Here is a 12,254-nt window from a genome sequence, read left to right as displayed (position 1 = left end):
GAGCAGCCAACCCCAAAGCAAAGCGAATCCTCCCCACCGCCGCTCGGTGTTAAATTTCACCGCTCACTGACTGGCGATTACATCATCAAACGCATCTCTCTTTTCTTCCCCCGGCCTCCCGGCAGCCGCCAAGCAGAGGAGGCAGAGCGAGAGACAAGAGCCGGACTCGGGATGGCTTGGGTGGGCGGCCCGACGCCGCCGCCGCTGAGGGGAGCCCGGGAGCTGCTGCTGCTGCTGCTGCTTACTTTGGGCTCCCCCATTGCAGCGCCCGAAGAGGGTTGGACGCGCGCGCTCTCACGGCGGCGGTTTTGTGTCCCGCTTTGGAGGGAAAGCGCTTTTGCAAGCGAAGCAGCCCAGGCTTGCTGCTGCTGCTGCCGCCTTGATATGGCTCGCGCCCCCTTATTAAGGCTGCAATCCCCCAAAGCGCTTTTTCACCGAGTTCAGTCAGTGGGTCTTAACTGCTAAGGAATCCAGTGCCTGATTTTCCTATAAGCTAAACAAGCTGTAGCTTAGGGCCCCACTCTTTTGGGGGGCCCCCCAAAAAAATAAAGGGAAAAAACCGTGGATGTACATTTCCAAAATATAAGATGAAAAACAAATAAAATAAAATCTACATACAGAAACATGTGCAAATGGCTTTAGATACCCATTAGGTCCATAAATCACCATATAGCATATATTCAACACAAAGAACAGTGACAATTTGTTGTTGACAAAGGACAGCTGGACACATAAAAAGCCCCATTAGCTTCAGTAGCTTAGGGCCTCATCAAACCTAAATACAGCCCTGAATATGTATGACCATGGTTGCACTTTTATTGCCTGGGTGCAATTGCCTCCCTTCCACCTTACATTTTGTACCTCACGTTTGTTTGTTTGTTTGTTTTTTACTGAAAAAGACTTTAAAGGCCACCCTTTTTAAGGAAAAATGTCCATTTGAGGGCTCTCCTCACAGCACTGTGTGTCAACACAGCGTTCCCCCCCCCCTCCAGCTTGGGTGGTTGAGGTAAATATGCACATAAACCATCCATATTTCAAGTCAGACTCAGCATGTTAAGATTTTTCATCTCTAAAAGACAAAGACAAAAATTACGGTATACTGTACTGTATTCACTTTCAATGTATACAAGGGGTACTTCTACCTTAGAGTGTGGTGTTTGCAAAATGCCACAATACTATAAAGGTGTCAGCAAATCTAACAAGAATTTGCATTGCAGCTGTTGGATCTCCAGCAGAGAGGGAGATGAGAAGATGGTTCTTCTTGATGTGTTTTGAGTCAGAGATTTTAAACGGTTCAGTGCACTCACAGCAACACCTCTGAAACGTTCCGATTCACGCAAAAGTGGGATGGTTAAAAATATGAGCTATATACTGGGTTGTAAAATTTATCATTAAATGTTGTAGAAGAAACTTCTTGGATTTCTGCGTCATCTGCAATGAATAAACGAAATATTGTGAAGGAGCTCGCAATAAGGTTCAACATTTTTGTTTCCATTGTTTTTACCCCACTCTGAAGCTGAAAAGCCCCCCAGAGTGGTTTACTTACAGTGCTTGCCTTCAGATCTATGATCTAAAAGCAGGGCACAAAAGGAAAGAGGGAAGAGCGAGATAGAGGACAACATGTAAACTGAGGCATTGGTTTTAAAGTTATACAGTTCTTATAATAACCATCTTGAACTGAAGTCATTTAGGGATAGAAGGAACCACATAGAAGAGGTATTCCCACAGAGCTAATGAAATATCCCTGCTTTCTACCACTCCTGAGAAATTCAAGGCAGCCTTTACAAATGCAATCTCCTTTTGAAGAAGACAGTGCTAGAAATTAATGATAGCTCTGTACCAACCTTTTTACTTGCAAATCTAGAAGTTTGAGCAAGCATTGCAGAGATGGATAAGCAAGCACATAGGGATTGATGATGCTGATGATGTTCTGGGACTAATGATAATGTTTGGCCAAATCCAAAAATGGCTCCCATACAAGAAGCGGTTTGCACATTCTGTCCAGTCTGGGCATTACAATCCCATTTCAGCACCCTAGTAGCCTAGTAGCGGCTTTAGGTAAAAAGCAGCCTAATACACTCTCAAGGTCCTCTGGCCCTCATCAGTGGCCAGGACATGCTGTTGTAAGCCTAGGGAACCAACTTTATGTTCTGGTTAATTTACAAGCATAACTTGTACAATATGCAAACTAGGCCTTTTTTCAGTGTTGTAAAAAAAGAAGTCTGAAGGTCATATTGCTTAATTCTTATTTGGACCCACATATAGAGTTGTTAGGGACGGGGGTGGTGCTGTGGTCTAAACCACTGAGCCTTGGGTTTGCTGATTGGAAGGTTGGCAGTTCCAATTCCCATGACAGGGTGAGCTCCCGTTGCTCGGTCCCAGCTCCTGTCAACCTAGCAGTTCGAAAACACACCAGTGCAAGTAGATGAATAGGGTACCGTTTCGGCGGGAAGGTAAACGGCGTTTCTATGTGCTGCTCTGGTTTTGGCAGAAGCAGCTTAGTCATGTTGGCCACACGACCCGGAAAAACTGTCTGCGGACAAATGTTGGCTCCCTCAGCCAGTAAAGCAAGATGAGCGCCGCAACCCTAGAGTCATTCGCAACTGGACTTAACTGTCAGGGGGTATTTTACCTTTACCTGTTTATAGAGTTGTTAAAAGCAAATAGTTAATTTTTTGAAACTCGCGGAGCATTTCCCCCCCTGTCTAGTGTTGCCCATTTGTATAGAATTACAGTGGTGCCCCCACAAGACGAATGCCTCGCAAGACGGAAAACTCACTAGACGAAAGGGTTTTCCGTTTTTGAGCTGCTTCGCAAGACGAATTTCCCTATGGGCTTGCTTCGCAAGATGAAAACGCCTTGCAAGTTTGTTTCCCTTTTCTTAACACCATTAATACAGTTGCGACTTGACTTCGAGGAGCAACTCATAGAACGCAGTGTACATAGTAGCCTTTTTTGAGGTTTTTAAAGACTTTGGTGATTTTTGAAGCTTTTCCAAAACTTCTTTTGCAGCCATTTGGTAAGTTATGCTTTTAAAACTTTTTTGGGGGGTTTTGGATTTTGGGTTGGGGTGTTTGGAATTCAAGGACTTGGTGTTGGGGAGGGGTTTGCAAGAATCTGGAAGCTTGTGTGTTTTTTTTTCTGCATTTTTATGATTTTTTGTAACCATTGGGGCACTCTGCTGTTTTTTTTTAAAAAAAAATCTGGGTTTGAATTTCTGTGTGGTGGGTGGCTGGGGGAACAGTTGGGGAGGGGTTTGCAACAGTTGGGGAGGGGCTGGGGGAGCTTTTCAGGCGATGCTTCGAGGTGACTGATTGCACCACCATCACCCTGCGGGAATTCTGGAAGGACCACTTCGACATCGTCACCTGCTTGAAGATGATCACCACGGCCTCGAACGGGATCAGCCAGAGAAATTTGAATTGCGCTTGGTGCAGCCTGTGGCCGGACTGTGTGGCACCAAGTGACTCTGATGCACCAGAGTCAACCGTGGTGCAGGACATTGTTGCCTTGGGGAGGACCATGGGCCTGGAGGTCACAGAGGAGGACATCAGCGAGCTGGTGGAGGAGCACGACCACGAGCTGACCACCCAGGAGCTGGTCGAACTGCAGGCAGAGGCTGCGCAGGAACAGGCCTCGCTGGAAGAGGAGGAAGCAACTGAGGAACGGTTGTCCTCCAAAGAACTGAGGGACATTTGCCTGAAGTGGAAGGATGTGCAGGCTTTTGCACAGCGGCACCACCCTGACAAGCACGTGGCACATGACCTTGTGAACACTTTTGATACGAGGGTCATGTCGCCTTTCAGGGAGGTGCTGAAAAGGCGGATGAAGCAGCAGACCATGGACAGGTTCTTCAGCAAGAAGCAAAGAGTGGAAGAGGAACCTTCTTCGAGTTGTCCCCCAGAGTCTTAGAAAATGTACTGTACACTTTGTTGATTTTTAAATGTTTTTCTGTCATGTTTAGAAACTTAATTTATTGTTCCTTCAATTTTTGAAATGCTCTTTACAGTATGTGTGACTTTAAAGAGCACTTAATAAACTCTTGTTGTACCAAATTTGGCTTTGTTTGGACTTTTTTTGACCATAGGAATGCATTAATTGATTTTCAATGCATTCCTATGGGAAACCGTGATTCGCAAGACGAAAAATTCGCTAGACGAAAAAATTCGCAGAACGAATTAATTTCGTCTTGCGAGGCACCACTGTACCAGAAAGGTTTTTAGAGGGGCAAAAAGTTCCTGAAAGTAGTTTATTGCTCTTTCTTTTCTTTTCTTTTCTTTTCTTTTCTTTTCTTTTCTTTTCTCTTCTCTTCTCTTCTCTTCTCTTCTCTTCTCTTCTCTTCTCTTCTTTTTTGCCTATTAAAATATTCTCAGAAGTCCAAAAATAAAACTAGAGTTGAAAAATAGTCACAGAAGCGAACTTCACAGAATTGGCACTTTGGGGTGAAGCTTGATGGTCTCTGCGAAGGTTTCCCAGATTTAAACCCCTTTTTTTGACAGGTAATCATTTTGTTGCCTCTTTAAAAGCTGCAGAACAGGAGATTCAGTCGCTCTCGACATAATTCGGAGCCAATTTTCTGGTATGCCAAGAAGTGGACTGACATTATTGCAGGGGTAATTTTGGTTTGAGCAATTCGCCATAAAACTATATCACATGTCAACATAGCATCATTCAAGATACTTTCAGAAGTTTTTAACTGGCATTCAGACCAACAAATTACAATCATGACTACCTCACTTCAAGCAAAGTGGCAACCAAGGCCTCTTCAACTTGCTCATGTAACACACTAAAAGAAGCATATGGACAGGCTCCTACTATACAGTTCAGCTTTTGCTAAAATTAGAAAATGTATATCCAACCTATGTTTTGTTGTGACCCATTGGTACTTGGCTCAGCCTCTGATAGTTTTTAGATTTTCGAAAACAGTTTATGTGCAAAACGTATTGTCCCACCAACATGAAGAAAACAAAATACCACAGCAGTGAGCAGTGTAAGTTCAACAACAAGTTTACACTCATAAAACAAGTACAAAATGCATCACAGATCAGTAGATCATACATCAATGTAGCTAGGTCACGCCTTGGGGAAAGTCTGGGTTGTCAATGTCCACACAGGTCCATCTTTCCCCCAAAGCTAAACATGACAAGTTCCTTCCACCTTGCTTGCATTCGCAACACTTTCAGACATTCATGAAGATAATGACCAAGGCGTGAGTGCTGTCAGAACGCTTTACCACAGAAATTCAAAGAGAAACATACACCTCATCTATTCCCAAACATCTGCCAGCCCCTTACCATATTCACATGGGTTCGAACATACCCTGATACTGCCAGCATTAAAGGGCAAGTAATAACACTGCTCTTGCTCCCAAGTTTTGCAAAACTGAAAGGGAGCCCTTTTCCTCCAAGGAACTGCTGAGGCAGATTTAGGGGAGCGCAACCAGTTCGTTCGCACTGGGTGCGGAGTCTCAGGGGTGACGCAACTATGATGTAGAATGGAAGACAAAAGGCGGGGGATGGGGACGACCAACTTTTGGCCTTGCACAGGGTGTTGCTGAAATTTGAGATCCCAAGGGAACTGGAAGGAGCAAAATAGGTACTTAAAATCTCTATAGCCGGAGCAGGGAACCTGTGGCCTTTCGGATGTTGTCAGGCTATAACTACGTTATCCCTAACCTTTGGCCATATGGGCAGGGGTTGATAGGAATTGGAGTCTTGAAGGCCGCAAGTTATCCATCCCTGCTCTACGGTCACTTAGTATCTCTATGTGCTCACTTCCCAGGATTGGCCCAAAATTTATTTATTTATTGCAGGTTCATAGCTGTCAACTTACAGATTTGAAAATAAGGGACCGGCAGCCTTGAAAATAAGGGGCTAGCAGCCTTGAAAATAAGGGACCAGCAGCCAAAATAAGGGACCTGCAGCCTCGCCTGTTCCAGGCACTCCAGTCTTCCTGTCCTCCTGCAGTCTGGTCAACCTCATGCTGGTAGCTTCGAGAACACTGTCCAACCAACTTTGTAACCAGAGGTTCAACTGAATAGAATCTGAATCACATGCACCACAAGGCCTATGCAGCCTCAACTTAAGATGGCTCCCCAGCCTGGCTTTGCACTGCAAAGTTTGCAGCAGCACGTGCAACAAAATGGCGTCCAGCATTCAAAAACCTCCTCAGCTTGCATTAACTAGCCACACACAAGGCATGCAAGCTCCACCCCCAGTTGTTCTTAGACTTCTTATTGGGTGAGCAACACAGCCAAGCAACACAGTTGGCCAGCAGGGAGGGAGGGAGAGGAGCTGCTTCCTTTGAAATTTAAGGAACATTTAAGGGACATCCATCAATAAGGGACACCAGCGGGACATGGTGCTGGAATAAGGGACTGTCCCTTCAAATAAGGGACACTTGACAGCTATGCAGGTTTCACCTTTCTGCATTTTAAATCAGTGTTTTAATATTTGTTATTTTACCCTTATTCCTTTTTTCAGTTTTCAGTGTACCAGCACCAGCAGCATTTTCCGCTCTCCATAAATAGAACGTTCTGTTTGTAAGTTGCTGATCTCGATCAGCGATGCTGCACTCAGCCAAGAAACAGAGACAAGAGGCCTAAAAATGTGGGCTTCTTTATTTAGTGTGATTCCAAAGGACTGGCAGCTTCTATTCTTTCTGGGGTATGCCAGCAAAGCTTGGCGCTAAAATGTAGAGAAGAATTTAAAAGATGATGGAATGGAGGTTTTTTACTGAATACAATTAGGGTACGATCTAAGAACCTTCCTTCTGGAAAATGTTCGAAGAACAGATGTAATTTGGGAGTAACACTGTGCCAAAAGAAACACAATACTCTTCTCTCCCTTTCTGCTGCTTTAACTTCAATTGATTTTTCCAGTGCTTCTATCTTTACTGTGAAGCTCTGTATAATTCTGTCTCAGAGGCTTCATCCAAGCTGTCCCCTGAAACATGCACAGGAAAAAGTTAAACAATACAAGCGAGGGCCCTGTGTACATTATAAAAGGAGTAGTGACAAAAAGATTGCCAAATCCACAGACATTATATTCATAACAAACCCTTATTAATGCAATACTCCCACTGACTTCAGCATATTTTCCTGCATGAGGGATTTTATGTGCATGGTGAACATTAAAAAATGTCCTCTGCATGCAACGCAGTTATTTTTCCCACTGCGAAATATTTCTACCACATACATACTAAATTCTTTATCTATGTAAACAGAACCTCCGATACTAATAACGTTACAGGAGTTATGAGAACAGCTATTTCTCAAAGCCGTTGAAACACAGGAAGGAAAAGGGGGGGAAATGGATTTGGTGCACCCAAGTTTAATCCCCACTAGTTTTTATGGGAGAGAATTAAATACATCCTGAAGGTTGCAATCATAAATACACTTCCTGGTTTGACATGCTTCCTGCTGAATGGGCATAGGATTGAGCTGTACATCTCCTTGAAATCAGTATGGTTTAAAAGTACTTAACATGGCAGGTCATGGTTTAGGGCAAGGTGGCGCTGTGGGTTAAACCCACTTGCTGATCAGAAGGTCGGCGGTTCGAATCCCTGTGACGGGGTGAGCTCCCGTTGCTCAGTCCCTGCTCCTGCCCACCTAGCAGTTCAAAAGCACATCAAAGTGCAAGTAGATAAATAGGTACCCGCTCTGGTGGGAAGGTAAACAGCGTTTCAGTGCGCTGCTCTGGTTCACCAGAAGCAGCTTAGTCATGCTGGCCACATGACCCGGAAGCTGTACGCCGGCTCCCTCGGCCGATAAAGTGAGATGAGCGCTGCAACCCCAGAGTCAGCCACGACTGGACCTAATGGTCAGGGGTCCCTTTACCTTTACCTACTAGGAAGACCTCCTCTACACACCCTAATTAAATGCAACAACAGCAGTGAAACAATGGGGATGTAAAAAAGCAGCTGAGGAAGCCCCATGAAGCCCTTGCTGGTGGACATTACTGAGTCAGCATGCTGTAAAAACACAAGTACTTACAGGATTTAGTTTGGGTGTGCATCTGCACTGTACTAGTTCCAAGCACACCCTGATTTGCAGTGACTATCAGCAGTGCTTTTTTTCTAAAACAAAAACAAAAACCTTTAGGAGTACTCTCATTTTGACTCAAGAAAATCACCATTTTATAGTTCAGATCAGAGGGAAATAAACACAGTAAATGGACAAAAGTACAAAGAACATGCACAACACCGTTGTCCCATCTTTTGTTTTTAAAGAGTCATCATTAACTGTACACTTCTTTGCTGGCTGTGATGACGAAAAACAGTTGCGTGCTGAGGTCCCCCAAAACACCCCTTTCCCAATAACTCACACTTCACACATAATTTTTGTTTAAGGTTTTTGGCATAATTTTGGCCACAACTTTATTATCATACATAAATTGTGAGTGGTTGCTTAGGCATTGGTTAAGACTATCTGTCCCCCCGCCTTGGGGACAGAACTGACTTCCGGATTCCAGCGGAAGCCAGTGTGGAGGAACAAGTTCCGGGATAACTGGAGCTGCGACACAGACCCTCAGCTTCTCCCCACATGCTCCTAGGGGCTTACGCGGCCCAAACCCGATTCCAGGGGTTTGGACAAAAGGATGGTAAGCCCCTGAATTCCTTTAACGGAATTCCCGTGCAGCAGCATCACCTGAGGGGCAGGCACAGCCAATCCATACCCCTCCACCAACCAATTTAAACCAATGCCTAACCGCCAACCTTACAAGTTGTGACGATTTGCTACGCGGTAGGCAAAAACCAAATGGCACACACTAATCAGCCATATGGCAAAATTCCTACCAGGCCCCCGCATCAATGCGAACGACCCCATGACAGGCAATAGCAAGGTCAAAGCGAAGCCCAAACAAGGGAGGGCGGGCGGGTGATCCGATGCCCACAGCAAAAGAGAAAGCAACTCTCTGTGGGCCTTGCTTAAGTATCCTCTGATCTCCACCCCCAAATTGGCAACATACAATTTGCCCCAGCAACACTAACACCAATCCTGGCCAGATTCCTTCCCACGATTCTGCCTGGCAACTAAAGGGTGCTTTGCCTGGCCCCAGCCGCAACACGTGCTCTCCCTTAGTGAGAACACGCTTTAGTAATTTTCCTACTCATACTGAAATACTGCCCCTCAATGAGGCCAAACTTTCATCAGTAAAACTCCACACATCCACATTCCACATTGCTTCACATATTAAATGCTCGCTTCCGCCTGAGACTCAGGAAACACCGGGAAAAGAAATTAAGCCGCCATCAGGGGTGGTAACAACAAAACTGACCAATCACCGTGCTAGATTTCAACTCCTACTTCACGCATTAAACGCTTGCTTCCGTCTGAGACTCAGGAAACACCAGGAAAGGAAATGAGGCTGCCATTGGGGGTAGCAACAGAACTGACGGTTCACCATGCTAGATCCCGTTAGATTCACAAAATGTTTAGGGGCATACATACCCCTGCATCCCACCAGAAAAAAAAGTACTGACTACTAGTAAGGATCTAGGGGCCCCACAACTAGGGCAGCCATTCAACAGTTCCGGGCACTACCACTTACCTTGCTAGCTGCCACTGAAAGCATGGTAGCACCCAGAAGTTCCATTGTGGCTTGCCCTGGCAAAATTTGCGGTGGATGTTTCCATAGAAAAGAGCAACAACCAAGTCAGAAATTCAATAAGGGACTATTATTGCCCATTTCCACATACCAGAGTTTAAGATATGCCTCTACGAGCATCCTGTGTCTCGTATATTTTAGTTTCATTTGTTTGGTTGATTTCCTTTCCGCCTCCAGTGCCACTGTGCCATTCTTAATACTTCTTCTTTATGAGAAATGATCCCTTTTCTTGGGATTGCAATTTTTTCTTTCAATGGAAAAGAAAGAATGCTGAATTTGGATATACATATATCATATATTTTTGAAGAGTTGTGGAAACACGAGCTATCTACCTGGGATTGCAAAGCAGCCAAGGCAGAACCAATAGTCTCTTCAAATGAAGAAACAAGCAGCATTGTAATTAGATTTTTAAGGTGCGATGGTTCGTGGAAAAATATTATCACTGAGATGAGAAACTACAGTAGGAAATTATAGTCAGAATCATGGCAAGTTCCTAAAATAAGGCAAAAATATAATGCGCCTTTGGGAATGGAATGGTAGAGCCCATCAGTCCAAGAAGCATGTAATAAATATTTGACTTCTATATAGACATGTATGGCGGGGTTTTTTGCTGTAGTTCCTGTGTCTGGCAGAAGAATCCTAAGGAAACTGAGGCTACTTCAAAAAAAGTATTTCCTCTGAATACCACAATATACAGGGCTAGGCAATATACCAAGATTTATGGAATGTAACGCAGCACAATATTTATTTTAAGTTATGTAAGGGAAAGCCAGAAATTATATTTGATTGCTTTGGTTAAAGAAAATATTACCAGTCTATCAAATATGGATTGAGGAAATCCAAGAAATGGAAAGCTTTACACCATGTCTTTTATGACAACTCGCTAAGCTTATATGGGTGCCTAAAATATTTCCCGTATTTACTGCTTTGTGGAAATAAGAAAACTGCAACAAAGTGGTCTGCACATTCAGAATAATCTGGCCGGACACCTTTAGTGGGACTGTACCATGTCAGACTGCTGTTTAATGGATCTGAATGTTTTCACTTTTACAAAAAAAAAACCCAAAACCTTTATATTGGGGGTTGAATTGAGCCAACTGCAAAAGGAAATGATTAGCAAAACCTTAGCTGGAGGAAGATAATGTTCTCCCTACAGTCAAGGAAGTGCCATTGGGACAGATTTATTTTATTCATTTATTTATGAAAGTATTTCTATACTACCATATCGTAAAATATAAGGGCAGTGTACAAACCCTCCCCAATAAAAATAGAATTTTAAAAGTGACTGGCTAATTAAACAGCTGCAAAGGCCTATCGGCATTAAAAAACAACAACCCTATCAACTTGCCTTTGGCCTCTTTCAGCTAAATTTTCATATACGTCGCACAGCTATGCATTTATCTCTCCCCCCACCCAACCCAAACTTCGCAGAACTTCCACTTCATCCTGCCATGGCAGCTGTTCCAGTGTTCCTTACACTGCCACGGTTGAGACTTCCTCTGGGGTGCATAAACAAAACACAGGAAACGAATACATCAGGGAGAGTGCTTGAGCTAGACCAATTCTCTCTGGTTTGCTAGTTATGAACTGCAGGATGGATGTTTTGCAAGAGCCACAGAATCCATCATTTGATTCTGCTGTAGCGCAGCCCTAACATGACTGCACTGTATCAGTCCAAATGGGTTAGACCAGCTCTGATGGATTACATTAGCTCATATTAGTATTTCATAGAATGAAGGGAAAGGCAGTGCTTTCAAACAGTTGCATTTCCTATTATTCCTAAATCCAGAAAGGTTGCAAGTTAGGGTGACTGCATATCCTACTTTACAAAGGACAGTTCTCAGTTTGAAATAGCTGTTTTATTTAAAAGGCTGTCTGGTCCAAGTCCAATAAGATGGAGAACCATCAGAAGAGGAGAGCAGAGGATGTGGTGTTGCCTAGCAACAGTGACCATCTATAGAGCAGACTGAGCAGTCACAGTCTTCCCAACAATGGTGCAGACATACTGTATTTCTATTTAATGTATAGTGGTTATTTCTAGATTCCCATCTTTAAAGATCAGCTAACATGTACAAATTGGTCTCATATTTTATCCTATTTTTTGCACTCCTAACTCCTTTCTGGGGTGCTAGGTTTAATGCTGCAAGTGATCACTGATTTTATCAGCCTTCTTAGCTTTCTGCCTTACCGTTTTTTAAGCAGACTTTTGCACCATTATCAGTTCAGATGAAAAACCATCAGTAGATATTTTAACACTTAATGCATTGACAGCCATAGCTACTTCTGTTGGTGTTGACTTGTTAACATGCTTACAGAAGCCGAACAGAATACCAGATCCCAGTGGAAGAAGTCCACTTTGCTCTCTATATAATTGCACTGTGGCTCTTGAATTTAGGGAAATAAGAAAACTATGTTTATTACAGCAGCACATCCTTCATAGGAAATATCCTAGTTCTATATAACTAAGGAGAAGATACAAAGAGCCATCTTTCATCTCAGCAGGAGGCACACACAAAGATGTCAGTTTTCCCCAGGTAAGATGAAGGAAGTAGGAAATGAGGTCAGATAACTTGAAAGTTATCAGTCTAATACTGAAAGAAGACCAATAGCTTGGCAAAAGAAGCAGCATCTAGGACGGTTGGTGGT

The sequence above is a fragment of the Podarcis muralis genome, chromosome 5, assembly GCF_964188315.1.
Source record: "Podarcis muralis chromosome 5, rPodMur119.hap1.1, whole genome shotgun sequence".
In the NCBI taxonomy this organism is placed as follows: Eukaryota; Metazoa; Chordata; class Lepidosauria; order Squamata; family Lacertidae; genus Podarcis; species Podarcis muralis.
This window is presented reverse-complemented; position numbering follows the sequence as displayed.